The sequence below is a fragment of the Rhinoderma darwinii genome, chromosome 3, assembly GCF_050947455.1.
Source record: "Rhinoderma darwinii isolate aRhiDar2 chromosome 3, aRhiDar2.hap1, whole genome shotgun sequence".
NCBI lineage: Eukaryota > Metazoa > Chordata > Amphibia > Anura > Rhinodermatidae > Rhinoderma > Rhinoderma darwinii.
The window spans coordinates 143500327-143527450 of record NC_134689.1 but is presented as its reverse complement, the minus strand read 5'-3'; positions in this window follow the sequence as shown (position 1 = coordinate 143527450).

The window sequence follows — 27124 nt, the reverse complement described above, 5'->3', positions numbered from 1 at the left end:
AGTACACACATTATGCACAAAGTACGCACAGTACAAAGTACGCACATTATGCACAAAGTACACAAAGTAGGCACATTATACACAAAGTATGCATAGTACACAAAGTACACACGAGTATGCACATTATACACACGAGTATGCACATTATACACAAAGTAGGCACATTATACACGAGTATGCACATTATACACAAAGTACACCTTGTAAACACATGAATATGGACATTAAACATACATGAATATGGATATTAAACACACATGAATATGGACATTAAACATACATGAATATGGATATTAAACACACATGAATATGGACATTAAACATACATGAATATGGATATTAAACACACATGAATATGGACATTAAACATACATGAATATGGATATTAAACACACATGAATATGGACATTAAACACAAATGCACTTACCTTTTATGTCTTCACCACAGCTCTTCTGCTCACAGCACGACACAGAGCCCGCCGACAGTCTCCCCTCCCCCATGTCCCGACAGCTAGCAGCAGAGGAGAGATGTTTAGAGCAGGGAAGGGGGGCTGGAGGGGGAGCTTCTAAAGCAGCACAGACCACGGCTGCTAAGTAGAAGCGAAGCTCCCCTCGCCTGACAGGTGCGGTCCTGGCACCGGGGCTCCCTCCGGTGCTAGCGACGCCACTGGGCATGAGGGGGTTCGGGCGGTCATAGGCCCCCTGGGAGCCTTGGGCCCCCTGGCAGCCTTGGGCCCCGGGCGACCGCCCGAAACGCCCTAATGATAATCCGCCACTGACAATATGTAATGTGTATGTTATGGTTTCCACAGTTTGTTACTTAATTTAACCTCTCACTCCCCGTCCCCTCCATTTCACCGTTTAGTTGGTGTGACCATTTGTCCATCATCACACAAAATGCTATTGAGCTACAACTTCCTGGTATGTATACCTGTGGCCTGCTGTTGTGATGTATTCACATATCACTGTCAAGTCCCATTTTTGGAAAATTGTGATATAACTGCAACTCTGTTAGTGAATGCTTAATCGCGCACATTTTTGCTGCATTTTTCACCACTTGGAGGTTGCATGTAGCCTTAATATATTGATTTGCATTATCCTTAAGGGTGGATTCACACATGACAGATATTGATGCAGAAATTTCTGCCACTGAAAATCAGTTCTATTCATCTGAATGTGGTTGTTTTTACAGCAAGCACATGGATTTCTGCAGGTTCCATTCAAATGAATAGAACTAATTTTCAGTCGCAGAAATTTCTGCAACAAAATCGAATTCTAAATTTCCACCCTAAATTTGAGGTGAAAGAATCAAAAGGGAGAATATATATACAGTATAGAGCAACTAAAAGTAGGCTGAAAGAACATATTATACCTTCTGTCAAGCATTAGATAGATAGAAGGACTACAAAACATGTTCCACATTGTAAGATATAGATCCCATATTGGAAGGTTTCTATTTAAACATATCATGAAAGTAACTAATGCCACTTTTTGATTGGTAGTTTTTTTTTGTTCACTTGAAAACACATGGTTAATGGACAATGGCAGATTCAATTAAATAGTCCCTGGTAGCATGTTTTACTTAATTACAAGCAGGTTTCAGGACCATAAATTGCTTTGAAGAGAAAATCCTTCTGCACTCCAGGGCATGTCTGTTCCCGATTGAAGTTCTTACTTTTATTTTGATAATCTAAATTTAACAGGGACTTTAGTCATTAAGCCAAATTAAATCAATGCACTTATGAGCACTACCATGTGTTCTGAGTGTAATGCAGTCCATTAGGTGTTTCAGGATAGAGTTATTATGTGCTTGGAACACAAGCGGCCACAAACAAGTGTGTACTTGACAAGACTTTTATGGGGTGTTAGGAAATATGTCCCATGGTTAATGCTAATTATTTTTTGACACATTTGCCTTTCACTGAACTGCTGTGATAAAAGTAAATGAATCTTACTGTGCCGTGGCATTAAAGGGGAACTTTATTTTTTCTTTTTTGTTGCACTTGTATTTAACAGTGTGCATTGGAAAGCACATTGCACAATTTCACTTCCTGCCTAATATATTCAAACCCATGACAGGCGCCATTGTAATGCGATAATCAATGTTATTAAATTCACCTGTCAATGGTTTTAGGTATATATTAGAGATGAACGAATAAATTCTACACAAACTAAATTTGTTACAAATTTTCTTAAGGTTTCAGATTTTGGCGAATCCAAAACTTTTTGGATTCACCACACATGAATCGTTTAAAATGCGGGCCGCCATTTTACACTTCAGAGGAAGACAAAGAAGAAAGATCACATGACCTCAGGCAGGGGCCCAGCGGGCTTCCCTATGATGTCTTGAATGCAGCCCTTCGTCTAACACAGTTAAAGCCATTTTACAACGGGCGATTATCAGGCAGACGATGGTTCATATAACGCTCGTTGCCGATAATTGCCCTATGTAAAGGGGGCAGTGATCAGCAGATGAACGAGCAAACGCTCAATCATCTGCTGGTCATATTGTTTTAAAAAAGTAAAAGATTATCATTGTCGGTAACACATCTCCCTGTGCAAACACGGAGACGTACTGCCGACATGATAATAATGTATGGGGACGAGCGATCGGACTAACGACCGCTTGTCCCAATCAATAATAGCTCCATGTGACAGGAGCAAACTAGCGCCGATCAACGATGTCTCGTTAATCGTCACTCGCTGCACCGGCCTATTGTTGGCCGGTGTAAAAGGCTCTTTAATCATGTGAGATATAGTTTTGAGTCACTGATGACTCAGTGGATGACAGTTCTATGAGTCATAGCCACTATAAACAGCCCAACCAGGAAATGTGTGTGCTTCATTGGGATACAGATAGGGGAGAGAAGACATCAGACAGAAAGTGAGACATTGTAAAACAGAGAGATAGAATTTAAAGAGGCTCTGTCACCAGATTTTTAAACCCCTATCTCGCCTGGTGCCGATGTGTCCTCGCTCGTCCGACACGATGCAGGACCTGGGGCAGGAAGTGATGTCACAGCGTGATCTCTGGAGAACACGCTGTGTGTCTGTGCACTGCCAGAATCTGGGTGTTGACGAAGAGAAGTGGATGATGCTGATTCGTCAGCATCATACACTTCTATTCACAACGCCCAGCTAGTAAAACAAGTAAAAACGCCCAGATGTACACACACAATACACGCCCACTTGTACTTAACTTTAAACACACCCAGTTGTACTTAAGAAAGGCTCATTTGCATAAATATAAAAATGCTCATAACTTGGCCAAAAATGCTCGTTTTTAAAAAACAAAACAAAAACGTTACTGTAATCTACATTGCAGCGCCGATCTGCTGCAATACGAGATAGGGGTTTGAAAATCTGGTGACAGAGCCTCTTTAAAGAGTAATAGGGGTCAGTCAGTGTCATTGTGTTAGTGAGTGCTGCTACAGCTATACAAATCTTTCATTCACTTGTGAATCACCAATCTTCATTACATCATTCACAAATCTTCAACGAAATTAATCCTGCTTTCTGAAGCAGATTTTACTTCACTCATTGTTTTGCATATATATATATATATATATATATATATATATATATATATATATATATTTACACAGGGCCGGTTTTAGGCACAGTGTGGCCCTGGGCAAAATCACAAGAGGGGCCCCAGATTTTTAAATAATGTACCAACAACATAATTATATTCCGTCAATTCGGTAAATGAAAATACACTACCGTTCAAAAGTTTAGGGTCACTTAGAAATTTCCTTGTTTTTGCAAGAAAAGCACAGTTTTTTTCAATGAAGATAACATTAAATTAATCAGAAATACACTCTATACATTGTTAATGTGCTAAATGACTATTCTAGCTGCAAACGTCTGGTTTTAAATGCAATATCTACACAGGTGTATAGAGGCCCATTTCCAGCAACCATCACTCCAGTGTTCTAATGGTACATTGTTACATTGTGTTTGCTAACTGTGTTTGAAGGCTAATGGATGATTAGAAAACACTTGAAAACCATTGTGCAATTATGTAAGCACCGCTGTAAACAGTTTTGCTGTTTAGAGGAGCTATACAACTGACCTTCCTTTGAGCTAGTTGAGAATCTGGAGCATTACATTTGTGGGTTCGATTAAACTCTCAAAATGGCTAGAAAAAGAGAGCTTTCATGTGAAACTCGACAGTCTATTCTTGTTCTTAGAAATGAAGGCAATTCCATGTGAGAAATTGCCAAAAAACTGAAGATTTCCTACAACGGTGTGTACTACTCCCTTCAGAGGACAGCACAAACAGGCTCTAACCAGAGTAGAAAGAGAAGTGGGAGGCCCCGCTGCACAACTGAGCAACAAGAGAAGTACATTAGAGTCTCTAGTTTGAGAAATAGACGCCTCACAGGTCCTCAACTGGCAGCTTCATTAAGTAGTACCCGCAAAACGCCAGTGTCAACGTCTACAGTGAAGAGGCGACTCCGGGATGCTGGCCTTCAGGGCAGAGTGGCAAAGAAAAAGCCATATCTGAGACTGGCTAATAAAAGGAAAAGATTAATATGGGCAAAAGCACACAGACATTGGACAGAGGAAGATTGGAAAAAGTGTTATGGACAGACGAATCGAAGTTTGAGGTGTTTGGATCACAGAGAAGAACATTTGTGAGATGCAGAACAACTGAAAAGATGCTGGAAGAGTGCCTGATGCCACCTGTCAAGCATGGTGGAGGTAATGTGATGGTCTGGGGTTGCTTTGGTGCTGGTAAAGTGGGAGATTTGTACAAGGTAAAAGGGATTTTGAATAAGGAAGGCTATCACTCCATTTTGCAACACCATGCCATACCCTGTGGACAGCGCTCGATTGGAGCCAATTTCATCCTACAACAGGACAACGACCCAAAGCACACCTCCAAATTATGCAATAACTATTTAGGGAAGAAGCAGGCAGCTGGTATTCTATCTGTAATGGAGTGGCCAGCGCAGTCACCAGATCTCAACCCCATAGAGCTGTTGTGGGAGCAGCTTGACCGTATGGTACGCAAGAAGTGCCCATCAAGCCAATCCAACTTGTGGGAGGGGCTTCTGGAAGCATGGGGTGAAATTTCTCCCGTTTACCTCAGCAAATTAACAGCTAGAATGCCAAAGGTCTGCAATGCTGTAATTGCTGCAAATGGAGCATTCTTTGACGAAAGCAAAGTTTGAAGGAGAAAATTATTATTTCAAATAAAAATCATTATTTCTAACCTTGTCAATGTCTTGGCTTTATTTTCTAGTCATTTTGCAACTCATTTGATAAATATAAGTGTGAGTTTTCATGGTAAACACAAAATTGTCTGGGTGACCCCAAACTTTTGAACGGTAGTGTATATCGTTATGTGCAGCTACATACACACACTATAACATTACTGCAGTGTCCTGATAATGAATATACATTACCCCCTGCCAGGACGTGATGTGTATTCAGAATCCTGACATGTCTGAATCTTTTCTGTGAGATTTCCAACAAGGCAAACGTATGGGGCTCAAAAGTAATTGGATAAATTAACATTATCATAAATAAAATGTGAGCAAGACCTCCTTCTCCTCCTCCTCCACTCCATCGTCATGCCAGTAGCCAATCTAGTATCATCCACAAGTATACATAGTTATTGTTGTTATCGTCGTAATAATCACCATCAGGGCCTTATTTGCCTCTAGGAACTGGGAGTCCACTACGCTAGTCGACTACACTATTGATTCCTTCAAAACGATGGAACCCTTGCACAACGGAGACAAACGGAAACCATTGGCAACATATCCGTCACCATTGGTAATTTGTGTCTGTCAGGGCTCCGTTCCGACGGAAAGCTCAGACGGAACGTCGGAACGGAGCCCTCGCGCAGATGTGAACGAAGCCTTACACTATTTAAATGTTGTTTAGGTACAGGGGGTTCTGTCACTGCCCATAAACAGGCTGGTGGGGCCTCTACACATTACTTTCTCTGTGGCCCCTACACCCAACAACATGCTCCTTTCCCTCCTCCTTCAGCTTGTGCACTAAAACAGACTTTTTTCAGCACTATTTTCTAATCCTCTCCTCGGTTATCATTATTAAGAGGCAGTCGGGACGGGAGAAGTGATGGAGGGAGAGGGGCACAGCTTCAGCATCTGAAGAAATCAAAGAGACAGTGTCAAGAAGAGGAAGCTCAGTTTCTAGTCCTGTCCAGTGTCCCCCTCCTGTCCAGTATCCCTAGGGCCAGCGTCAGCACCCGGCGAACCCGGGCAAGAGCCAGGGCCCACTGCTCCTGTAGGGGCCCACTTGGCTGCCGGGTGCTGCACCCCGCCCACCTGCTTAAATTAACTATAGCCATCCGTGGTGCACGGCCGCAGATTGCAGAGCGGATGCCCCGCCTCTCGCATCCACAATAACAATGCGCAGATTACGTAATAATTTCACGTATGTAATTACATAGTCTGCGCGACTGCGCCAGACCGCTTGTTATTGTGGATGCGAGCTGCGCCAAGTACCAGTAGAAGACAGTGACGGGACCGTTCAACTTGTCATGGGAACGTGTTAGTTCAGTTTTTTTTCTATATTATTTTTATTGGAGCAAAGGGATCAAACTGCGGACACAAACTTGTGATCTAAAACTTTTACAAGGGGGCACAAACTGGGGGCCTAACTTTTATATGGGGGCAGGGCAGAAACTGGGGGCCTGAATTTTACATGGGAGCACAAACTGGGGGATTAGCTTTTATATGGGAGCACAAGCAACAGACTAACTTCTATATGGGGCACAAATTAGCAGACTAACTTCTATATGGGGGCACAAACTAGCGGAATAACTTCTATATGGGGGCACAAACTAGCAGACTAACTTTAATGTGGGGGCACAAACTGGGGTTTTAATTTTAATATGGGGGCAACAACTAGCGGACTAACTTCTATATGGGGGCATAAACTAGCGGACTAACTTCTATATGGGGGCACAAACTAGCAGACTAACTTTAATTCTGTGTATGTATGATTCTGTGTATGAATGATTCTGTGTATGTAAGATCCTGTGTATGAATGATCCTGTGGATGAATGATCCTGTGGATGAATGATCCTGTGGATGTATGATTCTGTGTATAAATGATACTGTGTATCTATGATACTGTGTATGAATGATACTGTGTATGAATGATACTGTGTTTGTATGAAACTGTGTATGTATGATTCTGTGTATGTATGATCCTGTGTATGTATGATCCTGTGTATGTATTATTCTGTGTATGTATGATCCTGTGTATGTATGATTCTGTCATGGTATATTTACACATTGGGGTTTTGCAGCGATCGGTTTAAAACACTGCAGTGTTTATGCTTTGCTTTTCTATAAATAGTGCCAAATCTAATCTGTACAGCATATAGCAGTATTATATGTAAGTACAGTTTATAGGGATATTATAAGTCTGCATAGTATATAGCTTTATTTGATGTCAGTACAGTAGAAAGCGATATATGTTAGTTAGATATATAGTGATATATGAGAGTACAGTATTTAGTAGTATTATGTACTGTACTGAGGTAGTATGTGGGAGGGAGACAAAAAAAAAACCTGCATGGGCGCCATTTGGTCCAAGGCCGGTTCTGAGTATAACCCTTAGTTTGCATAGATTTTTATACTACAACTTTCAGCAGTCATAGCTATTAGGCTACGACTCATAAGTTATCATGTTACAGAAAAGTCCTGTCCACTACAAATCCCAGCATGTTCATAAGTGTGTTTGTTGCAACCACACAGATAAAGGAAGTTCTTATTATTAGTGTACTGAACTACTGATTTCAATTGGAAGTAGAGGCGTTTTTTTTCCCGGGCTGCTTTTCGCTGCTTGCGGAAAACATAAGCGGCATGCTATCTTTGAGTGGTTTCCAACTGACCTCCCATTGAAATCAATGGGAGGCATAAAAAACCTGAGCCACACATTTGGAGCGTTTTTGCTGCGGTTTTTGTCCGCAGTTTTGCATTCGATTTGTACGGCTAGAAGAAAAAAAGCGCTGCTTGATTTTTTTCTGCCAGACAAAATAGGCAGTGTGAACTCCCTCTTACTGTGAAGCATGTGTATTTTACTTCAGTACGGTATTTGGGTGCAATGAGCATCACAGCAGACACATTATTAGGGGTAACAGCAGGATGGCACTATTAAAGAGGGCAGCAGAAGGAGGCATTTAAAGACTGTGCAGCGGCAAACTCTGCACAGGCGAATTGTATCTGGTCTGGGCCAGATGGAGAAAATAGGAAGAGCGAATAACTCCAAATCAGAAAAGAAGTCACCTGTGATTCACTGGATTTATTTGTTTATTCTGACTTTGATTGCATTTGATTAGTATTTTACTAATTTGTCCAGTCTGCAGTGTGGTGATACTCTGCAGACAGCCTGAGCGGTATCTGGTCACTATATGATCACTGTATGATCACTGTAATCAGTCTCAGTATGGTGGTAACTTTGGTATTCCCATAGTGTCGTAGTGTTTTTTTTTATTTAGCAAAAGTATGTAGATATTATTCAGTCACTGTATGGAGGTATTATTTAGTCAGTGCATGGTGGTGTTATTCAGTTATGGCATGGTGGTGTTATTCAGTCACGGCATGGTGGGGTTATCCAGTCACGGTACAGTAGGCTTTAATGGGGGCATATTTGGTCTTAGTTCCTAGGACAGCGTGACCTGTAAATACAGCCCTGGTCACCATGACCATCTACTGCTTCTCCTGCTTATCTTTTTACTGTGACCATGCCTCCATTCCATTGTCAGTCATCCAAAATGGAATGTCTGGGCAGGAAACAACAATACGCGATCAGTAATCCGCTTGTGTGCCAATTGATCTCCCACCTAACGAAGTTGCTGGTGCAATCAATGCCGAACCACTTAGTGGATTCACTGATGGCAGGCGCTCAACCTTAATGGAGGATATCTTGACGCCATTATTTGTCAAAGAAAGCCATCCCTGCCTTCTACTCATATGGTGGAAAAAGTGGACTGCTACTGGGAATGGACGCTGTGCGACAAGGTGCATGCCACCCCCAACATGTGAAGCAGCAATTACGGCCAGGAACAGTACGTCTCTTTCACAGCCCATTGGGTCAATGTTTTTGCGGGGCAGTAGCGACAATGCACCACCGTAACATGGCCAGGTGCTAGTGACACCTCCCTGGTTGTGCAGGTCTTGTTCCAAGACCAGGCACTTATCCACCACCTCCACATCCTCCTCATTAGACATCTTCCCATCCACAACAGAGCGTTACTTCCACTCCCTCTCCCTCATTTCATATGTGTAAGCTTAAGACCTGTCATGTGGTCTTACAGCTTATGAGCCTGGGTGAGAGAAGCTACGCAGAGTGTCAGTTGCTGTTGTGCATTGAGCAGCAAATTTTCTACTAATTATATCCCTGCCCACTACTGGGCAGCGTAGTCAGCAATAATGGCATTAACATTGTGACTCCACTGCATTTGGGGAATATAACACGTGCTCCCTGCATGGCGCATTTGACATCAATTTGTCAATTTGGAGATGGGACATTTTTTATTCAGACCGAATCAGACATCTGGTTCGATAGAATTGGCCCAGACACAAATTTCGGGAAATTCGCTCATCTTTAGTGTGTATGTTACCTAAGTCCATCATTTCTATGATGGAAATTTTGGTAATTGGCAGGTGAAAAAAAATTCAATTCCTGGGACTCATGCAGTGGAGAGGATGCCCATTGAAGTGGTGGCCAGCAGGGGAGCTAATTCAACACTAATGTAGGAGGCCTGCACAATAAACATGGATACTATTTACGGGCAGGAGAGGGAAATGTAATTTTGCTTATTTCAAAGAGAAGGATCTTTGTATTGAATTCAACAATTGTTTCCTGCACATTCTATCTGAGTTTTGTAACTGGCAGTTATACAGTATATGCTCTGTCATTCGCACAGTTAAGGGGTTCTGTGGCTGGCACAGGATAGGGGACTTAATGGCTGGCACAGTTAGTCCAGGCTCTTCGACTTGCACAGTTATGTTTTTTTTGTAGATAGGACAGTTATGGGGGTTCTTAAGCTGACACAATTTTGGAGACTCTGTGGCTCTCACTAATATGTGGGCACTGTGGCTAGCACAGTTATGGCAGCTCTGTGGCTGTCACTGATATGTGGGCATCATGGCTAGCACAGTTATGGAGGCTCACTGATATGTGGGCACTTAAGCTAGCACAGTTATGGGAGCTATGTGCCTGTTTCTGAGCTGGCCGCTTTTTATCTCTCAAAATTAAAGGGGCTTTATGGCTGGCACAATGGTTTCTCTGTTTGGCTTTGTCTTCTAATTCATGTAATGAAACACCAATGAAAACATAGATCATGGGATACTTTACTGCCTTATCATAGTTTTTCTTTTTTTTTTTTTGTCTAGACAGTAATCTAGTTACAAAAATGTAAAACTATGTGGGTGTGAGAGGCAAAAGAGTTTTTAGAGATAATGTGCCATTTGCCTCCATTGGTATCAGGATGTACATACACAGAGTCCTGTTCTACGACAGTTCAGTTTTGGGCACTGATTTTTACTTCGGGGGTTATTTGCTGGTTGTTGTTAAGACAGCTAGTTCATTTTTCAAAAGATATCATACAGATGCCTTTACTTAACCTGGCAATAGGTTTTTCCCATTCATTTAATTTTAATAGAATAATTTTGCACTAATGTAGCCTTAATAATTTATTTGGTCATAGCATATGTGTGTTCAGTTTAATTATTATGGAGAAAAAAAAACAAATGTCATAAACAAATTTTAAAAGTAATTTTCTAGTGCAGTAACAAAATTGCTAGCAAATATTGAGTTTGAAAGAAAATTATAGATCTAAAATTTCTGAAATGAATATAAACAAATAAATGGGTAGCAATGTAGTTAAAAAAAAAACTTTTTTACATTGATGGAGTTTGAAGTAACTTTTTTTTGTATTGAATCACATCAGGAATACTGTCCTTATCAGCAGATTAATGATCTTACTGATTCTAATGCCATAAAAATGCAATAATTTCATAATGTGTAGAATTAAATACTTCATTCTTTCCTTACTGTTATATGAAACTTAGATAATAAAATAATTGTTAGATCACTAGCAAATAACAAAAAGTGCATTTAAAATATTTGAGGAAACTAATGAGAATTTGTCTCCTGAAGAAACGACACCACAGGGCATCGCACAGGCCATTCTCTGGCTGCACCAACATCTGATTTGCGTGAGCATACTTTTTTTTTTACTGTATATTAAAGCATGGTATGCTGCGCTTTCCAATAGAGGAATACAGTAAAAAAAACGTATACCACGTGGTATACGTTTTTTACAATGAGAGTCAATGTGCAATGCATGCAACTTTATAGGCATTTGATGAAAGGAAAAAACAAGCTAACAGAGCTTAAGCAACATAATTGATTCGTTTTGTGCTTATTTTATAATTATACTAGGTTTTAAGAGACAAACGAGAGATGAATTTAACATTTTGACATGAACTTCAACCAATGATGAGACCCAGGCATCACCATGTTCTGGATTGTGAGGCCCCACTATCTCAAAACAAAGTTTTATTGTTATATGCAATGCACAATATACGGGGCGGGGGTGGGCAGGAATAATTAATAGTGCATTCAATACTGCTTTTGCATCACAGGTAACAAACAAAGAGATCTCATTAGAAAGCAGATATTCACATTACCGGTAAATACATCATCAACAAATGAAAACGTTTCCTATTGCCATAATAGCATAATTGAAACTCACAAGTGGAAAGGGTAAATGTAAAAGAGGGAGGAAGTTCCACATATCTTCTGGGACTGCCGACTACTTCGTCCCTTCTGGAAGGAGGTAAACAATTTAGTCTATACACTATTAGGTGTCCGAATTCCTCTGACGGCTATGACTTTTCTCCTCAATGTACCGCCGAAAGGCCTACGAAAGGAATGCTCCCGATTGCTACTACATGTGATTACTGCTGCTAAGTGTCTCATAGCGGCTCATTGGAAGAGAACAAGCCCTCCTACATTGACAAATTTATATTCCAGAATTAGAGAGGTTAGACGACTGGAGTCTTTAACAGCCTCCCTAAACAATCATTTAGATCGTTTTCATACTGTCTGGTCACCTTGGGATATGTATGACTTGTCTAGACCACCCTGAGGATGCATACTACCTGATCGATCTATTTTGGCATACCCAGGTCAGACTAGGCTATGTCTTTGCTTCCTTCCCTCCCCGCCCCTTTTTTCCTATTGTCTTATTATATATGTTTCATGTGTTCACTTTTTTTTGTAGGCAGAGTATGCCCAGACGGTAGGGTACTATGTGGAGTTCACGCTCCCTCACAACGTGTTCTTCACTGGGAGCTTCTGCAACATCATTGTATCCTCTTATTGAACCCATTGTAGACTGTATACTATTTTGGACATAGCCATGTCGTGCCTTCACACCATTGTTGTCTTGACCTATACTCTGTACTGTGATGATATCATGTATGTTTTGTTCTTTGTGAAAAATAAAAAATACATAATTTAAAAAATAAAAAAAAAGAGGGAGGAAGGGGAACGTTCCTGGTATATACTGTATATCTTACATTAGGGAGCTATTATATTTATCCTAAAACCTCTCTAAACGCAGGAGACTCCACAATGAGAACTGGGCATCAGTTCTATGTGAGTTTCTTATATTTAGTCCATTTGTCCAATATTTTCTTGAATTTAGGATGTGCACGGGTTTCCCAATGTAACAGTTCCACCAGCCTATTGAGCTGATCACATTTATTAAGCCATTGGGTTATAGGCGGTGCGGATGTCTGTTTCCTGGTATATATGGACCAGGGATCTTTAATAAGTAGTTTTTGATAAGGGGAGCAATGTAATTGGTAATAATGTAATAATCTCAATCGACACACTTTGGGGGTTGATGATATTACCACTGAGCAAATTTGAGAAATGTTCTGACAGATTTAAATCCAGAATGGAGCTATTTCTGAGAACTGCTATCAAATGTATTATAAAGAATCTGTGTCCTTAGAGCATCTCCAACACTCCAGGCTAACATTAGGGAACAGCGAGTTGATGTATAGTACGACATTTTTAGTACTTTATAATAATTTTCTTGTAATTTTATACAGCGCAAAACTTCAGGGGTTTAGGATAACAAAAGCTTAGAAAAAGATAAACCAGAAACGCCTGGCACTCGACTCTAGTTTTATAAAAATATCAAAATGTATTATTATTTCTAAAAAAAAAGATTATATGAAGGAATAATATAAAAAAGAGATCTTGTATCCTAATAAAGACATCACACGCCCGGCCTATAAATCTATAGTTGAGTGCCCTCTCTTTACAGGTGTTTCTGGTTTTTATTTTTCACATTACCTTACATTTCACATTACAATACACATTATCCTGGTGGCACCGTACTACCAGTAGTGTACTCAGATTATTGTGATGAAATAATCCCTCTTCTTCTTTTTTTCTGTAACAAAAGTTTAACCTTAGTTTCTGAAAATTGTACATGTAAACCAGTTTCCATTCTTTGATAAAAGACGGCACTTCTGTTTCTTGTTTGGAGGTTAAGAAAAAAACATTTTAAGTGGTGTTTTTTGAACCAAAGCCATTTTCTCGAATACAGTGGGCTCCCACATCACATCAATTAGGTCAGGCAGGTTTTTCTTATAAATAAACGGAAATAGTGTGAATGTATGATTGAGAATCCTATTAATAAAAGGTTCCCGTTGTAAGTCTAAGAGCGAGGGCTTCTGAGCAAAATTGAGCAATGGTCATTGAATTATTTTTAATTCTATCTCCTAAGGTAGACCGAAAAGCTGTTGTGGAGTTTAATAGGACTTCACAAACTTGCAACAGTGGTGAGGGGGCCAAAAGATCTTGGAGATGGGATACATGCCACATTTCGAAGATGTTGAATCATGTATTAAAATCTATCTCACATAAATTAACAACATGAAAGTTTCTACATGTAAATCGAGTCCATTTGGGAGACAATATAGCCACTCCAAGGCTCAGGTGCCCTGCACCGTCTTGTAGTATTAAAGAGGCTTTGTCACCAGATTTTGCAACCCCTATCTGCTATTGCAGCAGATAGGCGCTGCAATGTAGATTACAGTAACGTTTTTATTTTAAAAAAACGAGCATTTTTGGCCAAGTTATGACCATTTTTGTAGTTATGCAAATGAGGCTTGCAAAAGTCCAAGTGGGTGTGTTTAAAAGTAAAAGTCCAAGTGGGCGTGTATTATGTGCGTACATCGGGGCGTTTTTAATACTTTTACTAGCTGGGCGCTCTGATGAGAAGTATCATCCACTTCTCTTCAGAACGCCCAGCTTCTGGCAGTGCAGACACAGCCGTGTTCTCGAGAGATCACGCTGTGTCGTCACTCACAGGTCCTGCATCGTGTCAGACGAGCGAGGACACCGGCACCAGAGGCTACAGTTGATTCTGCAGCAGCATCAGCGTTTGCAGGTAAGTAGCTACATCGACTTACCTGCAAACGCCGATACTGCTGCAGAATCAACTGAAGCCTCTGGTGCCGGTGTCCTCGCTCGTCTGACACGATGCAGGACCTGTGAGTGACGACACAGCGTGATCTCTCGAGAACACGGCTGTGTCTGCACTGCCAGAAGCTGGGCATTCTGAAGAGAAGTGGATGATACTTCTCATCAGAACGCCCAGCTAGTATAAGTAGTAAAAACGCCCCGATGTACGCACATAATACACGCCCACTTGGACTTTTACTTTTAAACACACCCACTTGGACTTTTGCAAGCCTCATTTGCATAACTACAAAAATGGTCATAACTTGGCCAAAAATGCTCGTTTTTAAAAAATAAAAACGTTACTGTAATCTACATTGCAGCGCCTATCTGCTGCAATAGCAGATAGGGGTTGCAAAATCTGGTGACAGAGCCTCTTTAAGTAAGATGCAGCAATCCAATTCCTCCTTGTCTTGATAGCCTGATGAGCATCTTATGTGGCAATCTCGGCTTATTCTTTTTCCATAGGAAAGCTGAGATAGTCCTTGATAGAAGAAGGAATAGGGGAGAGGGATCGGAAGAGTGTGAAAGTAATATACTTTTACCAAGATACAATGACCAAGCCACTAGACAAAAGGGATGTTCCATGAGTCCAGTTGGGTTATTAGATTGCGGTAAGTGATAGCAATTCTTTTTATAAAGGTCGTCTGTGTCAGGAGAGATATGAATCCCAAGAAATGGAGTTGGTTTCTTATTGTGCCTATAAGAATTACATATCTCCCATTACTGTCTGTCTGTAACATCCATGCTCGCTGACCACGAACTCCTTCCATCCAGTCGACGCCCTTCTCGCCATAGATGTCTGCACATACGGCCGTCCTGTTCCACAGTGACCACCAGGGTGTGCTCCCGAGCACAGTCCAGACTTAAGAAGCCAAAGCACACGCATGTGGGAGATTGAGATGATTGCTCCCAGAGCACCCTGGGCTATAAGAAGGGCCCAGCCCCTTCCACCCATGCCTGAGCGTTGTTGTCGTACCCAAAGTTTGTCTATGCAAATGTCCTAGTGTCGTCCAGTTCCCAGTGTTTCCTGTACCTGTATCCTGTATCCTGTGCTATCCTGGTCAAGTGCTGTGCTGAGCTGTAGTCGTGCTGTGCTGCATACTATGCCTGTCCTACTACACCACACCTGAGGTCTGCCTGCTGCCTAGTTCCAGCTGAGCCTGCTGTGCTACTGTCTGAGCTGCCACAGGTACCCTATACGAACTATAGACTGTTACCTGCACCCTGTTGGCCAGCTGCCATACCGCCAAGGCGGTATGGCCAAGTGGGTCCACGGACCCAACGTGACACTGTCAATGTAGTTTGGTGTGGAAAAGGGACGTCTTTGTGCTGGGCAGACCTCCCTTAAAGCAGCCTGGGGGGGAGTACTATGATATTATTTATTGTATTAAATGTGAGAGTTTAGGCACATATTGTAACCCCCTGGACTACTCCACAGATCAGTAGCAGGTGGCAGCATATAACAGGCAACAGGCAGGTAATTGGTAGGTATACAGGTGCCAGATTACTGGACACAGGCTGGTGCCGGATTACTGGACACAGGCTGGTGCCGGATTACTGGACACTGGCTGGTGCCGGATTACTGAACACTGGCTGGTGCCAGATTACTGGACACTGGCTGGTGCAGGATTACTGGACACAGGCAGGTACTGGACTACCGGATACAGGCAGGTACCAGATTATTGGACATAGGTTGAAACCGAGGGCAGGTCACTTATAAAGCCCTGGGTGTGCAGGGATAGGCTGAGACACTGGTGCGCCCTTTAAGACACAGCATGAGCGCTTGCACCGTATGGGCACACAGAGAAGGGGAAGAGGCAGGTAGAAGAGAGCGACGGCATCCCTGAGAAGGGAGAGGGAGATGCCAGTGAGCACTAACAGGCCGCTGTCCCCGGGGGAGAGAGATGTTGGCAGTCAGCGGCCTCTGGTGCTACACATGTTTAGAACGAAAATTAGTTTGAGGTAAGTCAATGCCTATATTTTGTTTCTTGAAATGATGGATTATTTGACTTATTTTAGCCAGGGCATTTAGACCTCGTACATTAAATGAACATAGCATAATTGTCGCCATAGCTACAGATACCGAGTCAGACACCTGCTTCTAGAAATAATGTACAATGCTGTGTAATTCTGTCAGCAAAGTATAGGACACAAGGGTAAATAAGGAGAAGGGAAAGGTACCTACAAAAAAACCTTAGTAACAAAACAGTTCTGAGTCAGTATAAGCAGAGCATATCTTTGGTAAATCCCTATTCCGAAACCTAAAAAAATACACGTAGGAGCGCAACCTTGAATCCCCAGTAAGGTATCTACAGTAGGAACCATAATGGGGGACGAGTTCCACCGTAATAACCGAACCATAGAGCAGGAGTGCTATGAAAGGGCACCAAATATAACGGCACCGATATCTAAATAACGAAGAAAGATAGGGGAAAAATTTATAGTGAGAAAACGTTTGTACAGCCCTGCCTATTACATGCTTCACTCAGCTGCACATGTATGGGCAGGTGAAAGGTTCTCTTTAAAGCTGTCCGCTTTCTTAGCGTCATAGATTAAATATCTTGGTAGATTGTAATGGATGACCCCTCATAAACAAGAATGATGGTCTCTCTGGCTATTTTACACAACTTACTCTTAGTTTTGAAGATTGATAATAGACATTACGTCCGTGGCGGTTCATGGGCCTTCGGAGGGGCCTTAGAGACATTTGGGCCCTGTCTAAGTTAAGATGTTCTTTGGCTCCTGGGCATAGAAGTAATAGAAGTAAAAAGCTGTGTGACCGCCGTCATTAAGGTCTCAGGCGCAACTAACTCAGACATGCCCTTAAAGCATAAATTATTCCTCCTGACCCAGTTCTCGATATTCAAGTAGTGGGTAGAGCAGGTTGATATGGACTTGGGTTTGACCTAAGTTGTGGACTACTGTGGCGTTATGATCAACCAGTGTGGCCTGGTGGGACTCAAGTGCCTCCACTCTTGCACCCACCTGTCTTTTTTCCCACTTTATGTCCCATAGATCTTGTACTAGTGGGTCCAGAGCTTCTGCAAGAATCTCTGTCATAAAACACGTTCCTCAGAAATGTGTTTGTCTTCCAAGTCAGTCTCCTCACCTTCATTCATCTCCATTGGACAGGAGGTAAGAGGTTCTGTAGTTTTCTCAGGCGCCATCTTTGTTCTCTACTGGGCCACTGCCGCACTCTACCAAATTTGTCAATGTCTCCTTGTCCAAGAGGTGAGCTGGAGCTTCCAGGGGTATCCTTCAGTTTGTCCCTGTTTGGTTTCACCATTTTATGGGTCTAAGAACACTGATATTAGGTAGGTAATTAGCAGAGCTCAAGGGGATACGTGCATCCGGCACTGTTGATAAACTCTGCCCCCCCCCCCTGGTGAGACCCCTCTATAAAATGGTTGAGAAGCCATGTATTAGTGGGTGAAGGATTACAATGTACTTTTGTAGCATTGACATTCCATTAGCAAAGCCCATTGTCTCTAACGTAAGCTGCCTTTGCACATTAATTTTTGTCTTCACTAGGATTTGATAATTAGGGAATGTCAGATACTTCCTATATTGAAACATCTTCTTTGACCCTTCCAGTAGAAGTCTTCAAAAAAGTTTGAGATGCCTTGAGTCCTTCAAAATATTTTACACAGTTTGATGTATATGACATAGCTACATGCCCCTGCAATCCTATGCCCACCATGGTCTTTACAATCACAGCTATAATAGTAATTGTTTTCTTATTTTTAAGAGATGTGCAAAAGAGGTTGTCTCATACCTCTATTAGGGCATATGTATATCATAGAACCCTGCTCAGGACAACCTCTATGAGTTAGAGGGGAGAGCTGCTCTGTAACTGTAAGACCAGCTCCCACTTCGGTGAACTCGATATGTCCATGTATAACATGGACGCCCATTCTCCTGTAGCAGTCCGCTGCAAGAGAAATGTCTGGATGGCCGTGGCTTCCTCAAAGTCATCTGATTGCCGTGACAGCTTCAGTCTAAAAAAGGTTCTCTGTGATGAGACAATCCCTTTAAGCACTAAGTGCGGCATTTTAACTGAGAATTAGCACAGTGTTTACTATTCAAACAGCAACATTGGTTTCAACCAGCTGAACCTTTATTGCTCCACCTAGGGGTTATGCAACATGAGATTGAAACATCGTGAACTAACTAGGATAGCTAGATACATCTCAAAGTTCTGGCTACTGTTGCAATTATTTTTTAATTCACTGATATTTTCTTTTCTTTAAAATAGCTTCACTTTTTCAGGTACCAAATTATATCTCTATTACATATAAATGCAAGTCCAGTTACCATAGATATGATACGTTTAAAGAAAAAAATCACTGTAAAGAAATAACACTGTACAAGAGAAACTTTCATATTTTATAAAAAAAAGTAAAATACTAATTATTAAAACAAAGAAATGAAAATAATATACTAGACATTAACTTATTGAGAATAAGCGATCAGACCTGCTGCATTGCAGAGTATCTAATGCTGAAATAAACTGTCTGGAGTCTAAAGTAAAAATCGAGTTTTTGATCGCAGCGGCGTACACCAAACGTTGCCATTAATAGATCTGTCGATCAGTGTCTTATAATGTCTGGAGCACTGGCTTCCGGCCTTCACTGATTTTTTTTGTCTGACACCTAAAAAGTACAAAGAGCAAATGGCAAACCGATTCCCTCAACATCTTTTTCAATGCTGGTGTCATAATTACACTTTCATGTCTGACATTGACATTATATAAGAAAATCAGAGCATGTGTTCTTGTCGAAAAGCAGTGTGTCCTAGCAACAGCTGCTTAGTGATCTCAAGCTCAACTGACTCTTGTAAACAGATTTTATATAAATGTGTAAAGGATGAAGTTAATGTGATAATGTTATCAGGAAACAGCACTTAAGTCATTCTCACAATAACATAAAATTGGTCACCGTCACCCGTTCAGCTTAAAATCTATGAATGATGCCACACCATTATAATAATGTGGTACATATTTTCATTTCATTTAAATATGTTTTTGTTTAATTTCTCATCCTATAGGTAAAGTAGTATGCTGCATTTTGCTAAACACACCACGGACCCCAAAACGCAACAATCCAAAGCGCTGAGTATGTAGACAGTCTCATATTTTACTAATACCTGGCCGCTGCCAGGGGCGTAGCTAAAGGCTAATGGGCACTAGTGCAAAAGTTCAGCTTGGGCCCTCCTCCCAGCAACTTCACTTTATAGCCGAGGGCTGTGGCCCAACCGTAACATTCAGTGGAATTAAGCTACCTATTAATGAAGCACTAGTAGCCGGGGGAGTTGCTAGGGTCAAAAAAGATTATGGGCACAAACCCCAAGACATATGTTTTGTACAGCCCCCCCTCCCCCATACCTCTAAATAATGCAGCTCCCAATTGTGGTCAGATACCTGTTCTACACAGTGCAACATCACAGTACTAGTGCCCCCTTTTGTGCCCCTAAAGTAATAGTCCCCTCTATGCCTCCCAAATTTATAATACCTCCTGCAGTCTGCTGAGACAGACCATGGGGTCCGCAGCCACCAGCCATTATTCTTTAAATGGATTGTCTCATGACAAGTCAACATTGGAAAAGTGTCTATATTGCTAAGGTAAAGTTTTGTTTTTTTTGTTTAAATAACTTACAGTCACTGTTTATGGCTTTATTCACAAGGGGAGAGCTGCTGTAACACAGTATCCGCAGAGGGAGCAGCGACACTGGTTTCCATGTGATACTGCACTTGATAGAGTAGGGACCCACTTTAAAGAGGTCGCCGTGAAGTGGCAAGTGGACTTATACAATTTGATCAAAATGTAAACTAAGAACCTCATGTTCATAGATTTTTAAGTTTTGCTGAGCCGCTATAGGTCAAGTATAGCAAAATGAATATGCAGTCCAGGTTTTGTTCCTCCCGTTGTGAATACTTTGTGGCTTTATCTCTCTAGTTCCTTGCATGTTCCCAGTTGGTTGGCGGCAGTGGTGTAACTACTGCTGTAGCAGCCATAACGGCTGCTATGGGGCCTGCAGCATGAGGGGGACCGTGCCACCCGGCCCGACACTTAACATTATGTGCCGGGTTGCACGTGCCCCGCATTCCCGGTGGCATCCCTAGCACCAAACAGCCCGGTCGACTGACACATTTAATTATATGTGCATCCTTGGGATGGGAGAGGGGGAGCCCTGACAAAAGATTGCTATGGGTCCCAGTCTTTCCTAGTTATGCCCCCGGTTGGCGGGCAATCACTCTTTCTCCCCAACAGCAAGACCTTGTAGGTCAGCACAGCAAAAACAGCTAGTGATTCTACGCCAGCTTTACAGGCACTATTTTACAACACACTTAAACTATTCCTCATTACCACCATGCCTATATTTGTATCTTTAATGGCCAGTGAATCATGAAGTGGTACAGTATATTTAGCATGCACTGAGCTATACAAAGCAGCTCACATTTTAAACAGAGATTGAAATATCCCTGCACTGTTCAGAAGAAAGAAATCAGAGTTTTTATTTTCTCTCTCCCTTTCCTTGACAAGTGCATAAAAGATAAGACGGGATGGCAGGGTGCTTGCAGAAGACGGAGCAGTCCTAGTCTTACCTAATATTCAGCAGCTCAGTTCTGAGATTTTAGCTTCCTGAAGTTCTTTGCCTGGGTGATTCTCCCCCTACCCGCCTGCAAAGAGACCAATGTGCACAGCTAATTCATTCTAATGATGTGAAAGAGCACAGCAGTGCTGTAGTATGACATGGAATACAAGAGCTAACACATAGATCACCATAACCATAGATTAAACCACATGAATACCTAATGATCTCATTGATTCAATAAATGATATAGATACATTCACTATCAAATCTAAATTTTACTGCAAAGGGCCTTCCAAATTTACTGAGAATACTCTCATACCACTTGTGATGTCATGATAGACCCACACTCATACCCTCAAGGAATAGATGTACTACAAGTACTGTCAGTAGGCATAATAGATTTTAATAGGAAAAAGGGTGAATCTACATTCAGCATGCATGTGGAGAATTATTTAGATAAACACAAAAAAATTCTGTTGTGTAATTCATAACCACTTTATATCATATTTCAGTATTATACAGCAAAGTTAAAGAATCAATTTGCCATTGGTGTGGACTCTCACATCAAGGACACCTCGGACTTCCTGGTCAGGATCCATGACCTTGGGATACCTGACCGGTCGGTCCTGGTTAACTTTGATGTGGGGAGTCTCTATACCTCAATTGATCATCAACAGGGTATCGATGCCTCACTTTATTTAGAAAAGTCAGGGTTTCCTGATGATAAAATTGCATTTGTCAGAACACTCCTGGAGTTTAACATTAGGAAAAATTACTTTCTGGTATGAGATAGTTTCTATTTACAGTAGAGGGGGACTGCAATGGGGTCCAATATGGCCCCCACATACACAAATATTTTTATGAGACAAATGGAGGAGGACTTCGTCTATGTGTCCCACCACTTCAGTCATGTGCTGCGGTGGTGGCGATACATAGACGATGTCTTCCTCATCTCGACCGGTTCAATATGTCAGTTGCAAGAGTTTCTAATTTTTCTGAATAATATGAACCCTGCAATTAAGTTCACTATGGCATTTTCTACCTCATCTATTGAATTTCTAGATACGCAAGTTTCAATATCTGGCAACAGTTTAATCTCTGATCTCTTTTTTAAAAAAACAGATAGGAACAACCTCTTACATTATACCAGTGGTCACCCCAGGGCAATGTTGAAATCATTGCCCTTTAGCAAGTTGATCAGAGTCAAGAGGGTAGTGAGTCAAGTGGACAAGCTATCCTCACAGCTTGATCAGATGTGCTCCAAATATTTTGATAGGGGTTATCCCAAAAATATTCTTGAGATAAATAAATGAAAAGTACAGGTGTTGTATAGACATGTCCTATTACTTGGAAATGTATCCAAGAAAGGGAAGACACGTCTACCCTTCGTCTCTAGCTTCTCCAGAATTAGTCCACAAATTTGTAACATTTTGAGAATAAATTGGAGTGTATTGGGTAGGGTTTTCCTTAAAATTGTTGAATTCCAAGACAAACCTATGATGGCTTATAGAAGGGGTAAAACAATTAAAGATTATATAGTCAAGGCTGACATTGGGTCTAAACGTAAGGGACAGATCTTTTTGGCTCCTCTGAAACAGGGTTGCTATCCATGTCTTGGGTGTAACATTTGTAGCAACATGATCAAAGGTAGTACCTTTAACCACCCACAAACTGGCAGATCAATGAATATGAAAGTTTTTTTCACATGTCAAACATCATTTGCCATTTACTTGTTGAGCTTCCCTTGTGGTCTTCACTATGTTGGTGAGACCACAACGGAAGTGACTTTCAGGATGAGAAACCACAGATCCAATGTAAATACAAAGAGACAGGATTTACCAGTATCAAGACATTTTTTGGAGAATATACATGGGATGTCACAACTAAAGTTTAGAATCATTGATTCAGTACCCCCAATGAGACATAGCGGCGATAGAGAGCTGGCCCTTAAAATAAAGGAGTTAGAATTGATATACAGGCTGGAAACTATGTCTCCTAAGGGGTTGAATGCGGAATATCCTGATGGTTCACATATTTAGAGCAGTGGGGGGCAATTCGCCTTGGTCAATGGGGGGTGCTGTTGTTATATTTCTTCGATGGTATAGTCATTGCATGTCTATATGCGAATTTGAGTCTAATTTGGACCTTGGCATATACTTCTTCTTATTTTTTATTTCATCTTTACGGTATTTTTTGCTTATGAATACTGTATATTAACCTTTTCTTTTTTGTATTCCTTTAGATACAATTTTTTTCTGTGCAGCAATTTGATGGCTGTTGGAGGGTAGCAGAGGACCATCTTTTCTAGGTCGTAAAGATTTATTGTAATAATAGATATCTATTGATTCTTTAACTTTGCTCTATAATACTGAAATATGATATAAAGTGGATATGAATTACACAACAGAATTTTTTTGTGTTTATCTAAATAATTCTCCACATGCATGCTGAATGTAGATTCACCCTTTTTCCTATAAAAATCTATTATGCCTACTGACAGTACTTGTAGTACGTCTATTCTTTGAGGGTATGAGTGTGGGTCTATCATGACATCACAAGTGGTGATGAGAGTATTCCCAGTAAATTTGGAAGCCCCTTTGCATTCAAATTTAGATTTGATAGTGAATGTATCTATATCATACACACGCCTCACACACGCCTTCAGAGAACATACACAATCTATGCAAATGTAGTCCCTTGTCAGATTCAAACGCAGGATTCCAGTGCTGCAAAACAACAGTGCTAGCCCTGAGCCATTCGGTTAGAAGAAGAAAAATGACACCTAGTGGTTTTTTTGCATCGCATATGTACATAATAGAAGCATTTTCATTGGTTAGTCAAAATAATCTACTATTGTAAATGTAATTTAGATATGCTAACATTAAAACAAGAACTCATTAATCCGTAGTGCGGTGATAAGAATTTTCAGCAACAAACAGGAACTACTTTAAGTTAAGTGGTTTAGCGTATCAGGATATACTAGTGATAGCATGATTAAGGGCATATCCCAAAGTGCGTAAGCAAGTTTAATGTCTCCCATATGATGGAAGAGTTAGAGTAATTTAATAAAGGGAACAAAGGATTTGTTTATATTTTTAAAAATAGGATCATAACTTATCATCGTTAGTGATTATTATGGAGGTCACCATAAAAGTTTAGCTCCTAAGTTTTCTTCAATTAAAAATTAGTAGTACGACATTTTTACTTTATCTGCATTTGTAAAATTAGATATGTTCGCGTTCAATTATTCCCCTAAAAATTGACATATGGTTCTATTAGCAGGAGTGCACTTTAATTAGGCATTGCTCCATGCTCTTTTAAGACTGAAAATTATTCCATTATGTGTGATACTTAAAATTAATTTGTTTCACGAATACTTGTATGCTATTATTATATTTGAAATCGTTCTAACATAATGGTAGTATGTTAATGAGTAAAAGGATATTGTTGAAAAGTAGCATATGTTTAATATTTTTAGTGAAAACCATTTTAACCCCTTAATGACCAGATTGTTGTAATTATGCACACATGGTGGTTAAATGGCCTTTTTGCATTTTTATTTGATGCATAGTTTTTTTTTTCATGTCACATAGGAGGGTCTTTCCATACCTTTTTATAGCAATATTTTTCAGCTTTATTAGGGGTAAACTGTACCAAAAGGAAACATATGTTTAACCAATATTTCTTTATGTGTTAGGGATCTGCCAGGTACTACGTCTAGGTATACTCCTGGGATTAATCAATCCACACCTGAGGCCAGACCTGTTCGACTGACACCATCTCCCACCAACCAGGGTGGCAGGCTCAGGAGTGGGAGAGCCTATCGCGGCCTGGTCAGTCGGAGTTAGCTCCGCCCCCTGTCCTTTATTTCCTGCCGTGTTCTCTTCCTCAGTGCTTGTAATTCTTCTGGATTCCTGGCCCCACTGCTGCTTGCTCCAGCCTGCTTCTGCCGTGCTTCTGCCTTGCTGCAGTTCCGCTTAACCTGCTTCTCTTTGCCCCTGGCTTGCTTCCTTCTCCGTGCTCACCTTGGTATACTCCACTTCATCCTGGTCCTGACTACTCATTCACCGCTCCGTTTCCTCGCGGTGTTCCGTGGGCTACTGCCCCTTCCCTTGCGTGTTCCCTGTTTGTTCTCCCATGCACTTAGACAGCGTAGGGACCGCCGCCCAGTTGTACCCCGTCGCCTAGGGCGGGTCGTTGCAAGTAGGCAGGGACAGGGCGGTGGGTAGATTAGGGCTCACTTTCCCTTCACCTCCTTCCTGCCATTACATTATGCTTTACATTTGCAAGTTCACACTAAAAAGTACTAGAATAAGTTTCCGGGGGGGTTCCGGGAGCAGAGCCTGACCACACTACATGGCCGATGTATGACCTGAGTATTCCCACTGCCGAGCTCCAGAAACCCAGCTCACATCTGGTCTATCTGTAGAATGGGAAAAAGAAGCAACAGGAACAAGCTGAAAGATCCTGCTACAACTCCAAATCCAGACTGTGGCCAGCCAGAAGTGGATGCATTTTAAAAAAAACAAGCGCTCACCTCTCCATCACGAGCATCCAAGATGGCAATGATGTTTTCAGCAGGAACAGCCCTTTCAGAGGAAACGGAGAGTGCATCGAACCACAAGGCAGGTACCGACTCCCTATCTCCCACGGCTACCTTAAAAAAAGCCTTAACCCATGCCTTACGGTGAATACTATCAAATATGTAAGGATGCACACCTTCTATGAGCATTGTATTGGTGCTATAAAGGTTCGGGCTGGATAACCCACAATAGTGATCAGAAAAACCTAGAAGCACTCCAATGATTTTTTAGGATATTTTCCAAGATAATTTTATTATGAATAATTCATAAACGATATTTTCTTTTCAAGCGATATTTCTTTGACGTTTCGACCTCACCTAGGTCTTTATCACAATCGCTACAATTAAAGAATAATAATAACATAACATATACAACGTATGTAATGACATAATAAAACATAACGGACAACTGAATAGAGTAAACAGATAGTATAAAATAAAAATAAATCCACACATAATAAACAATATAGAGAGCGGACTTCGTCAGCAAAGCATATATATTGATCAATAATTCAACATATGAAGTTGAAGCAATGCATCAACCATGAGGGTTGTGCAGACATGTATATATATTCATGAAATGCAGTATTATAATACTATCGCATACAGGTAAGAATTAATGATAAATTAGAATGATCTCCTAAGCAACATGCAATAAGACATTAGAGATATTCAAGGGAATACTATGACAGGCGTATTTATAAAAGTAAATATTCACAGGAACTGATGATATCGATAGGGGCTGAAAATATGACATTCCATCAGACCATAACCTAAAACCGGTAATACTAATCGGTGCACAGAATAAAAGTTAATGAAGAAAGAAAAGCCATTGAATTGCATCAAGAGAGTGAGCATACCTGATAGTAGTTAGGATATGATATGGAACGGCGTCTACCAGACGCTCTCAGATTGCGGTCTGAAAATAGTAACTCCGAGAAGGAGTTTAAGTAGCGCGCGACACTGCCGGATATCCGGTGTTTGGAACGCACTCGGAGTCCTGCGCAAGCGCACTACACACAGCTGTGGACTTGGCACGCAAGCAAAGACCAGGTGTCAATATTGACATAATCTCTAATTGAGAAGAAAAGAAAACGATAGCGCTGAGATGCCCTAACTAGTATGGTAATTAACTCACTCAATTACAGGGGGAAAAAAAGTTCCTTATGGATACATCAAGTCTGATCTACCTGTACTATAGTGCTTGGAATGAAAAAATCATAACTGAGGATATATAGATAAATTCCAATAAACTATTAGAATGCTGATAATAGGGATAAGGACAAGACAATAAATGATATACAGGTGAATAATCGTAGTAAACTAGATTGACCATAATATGCATTATAGAGAGTGGTAAAAAGAATGGTGAAAAGAAAGGGAAAAGTAAAGTAAGAAAAGTGA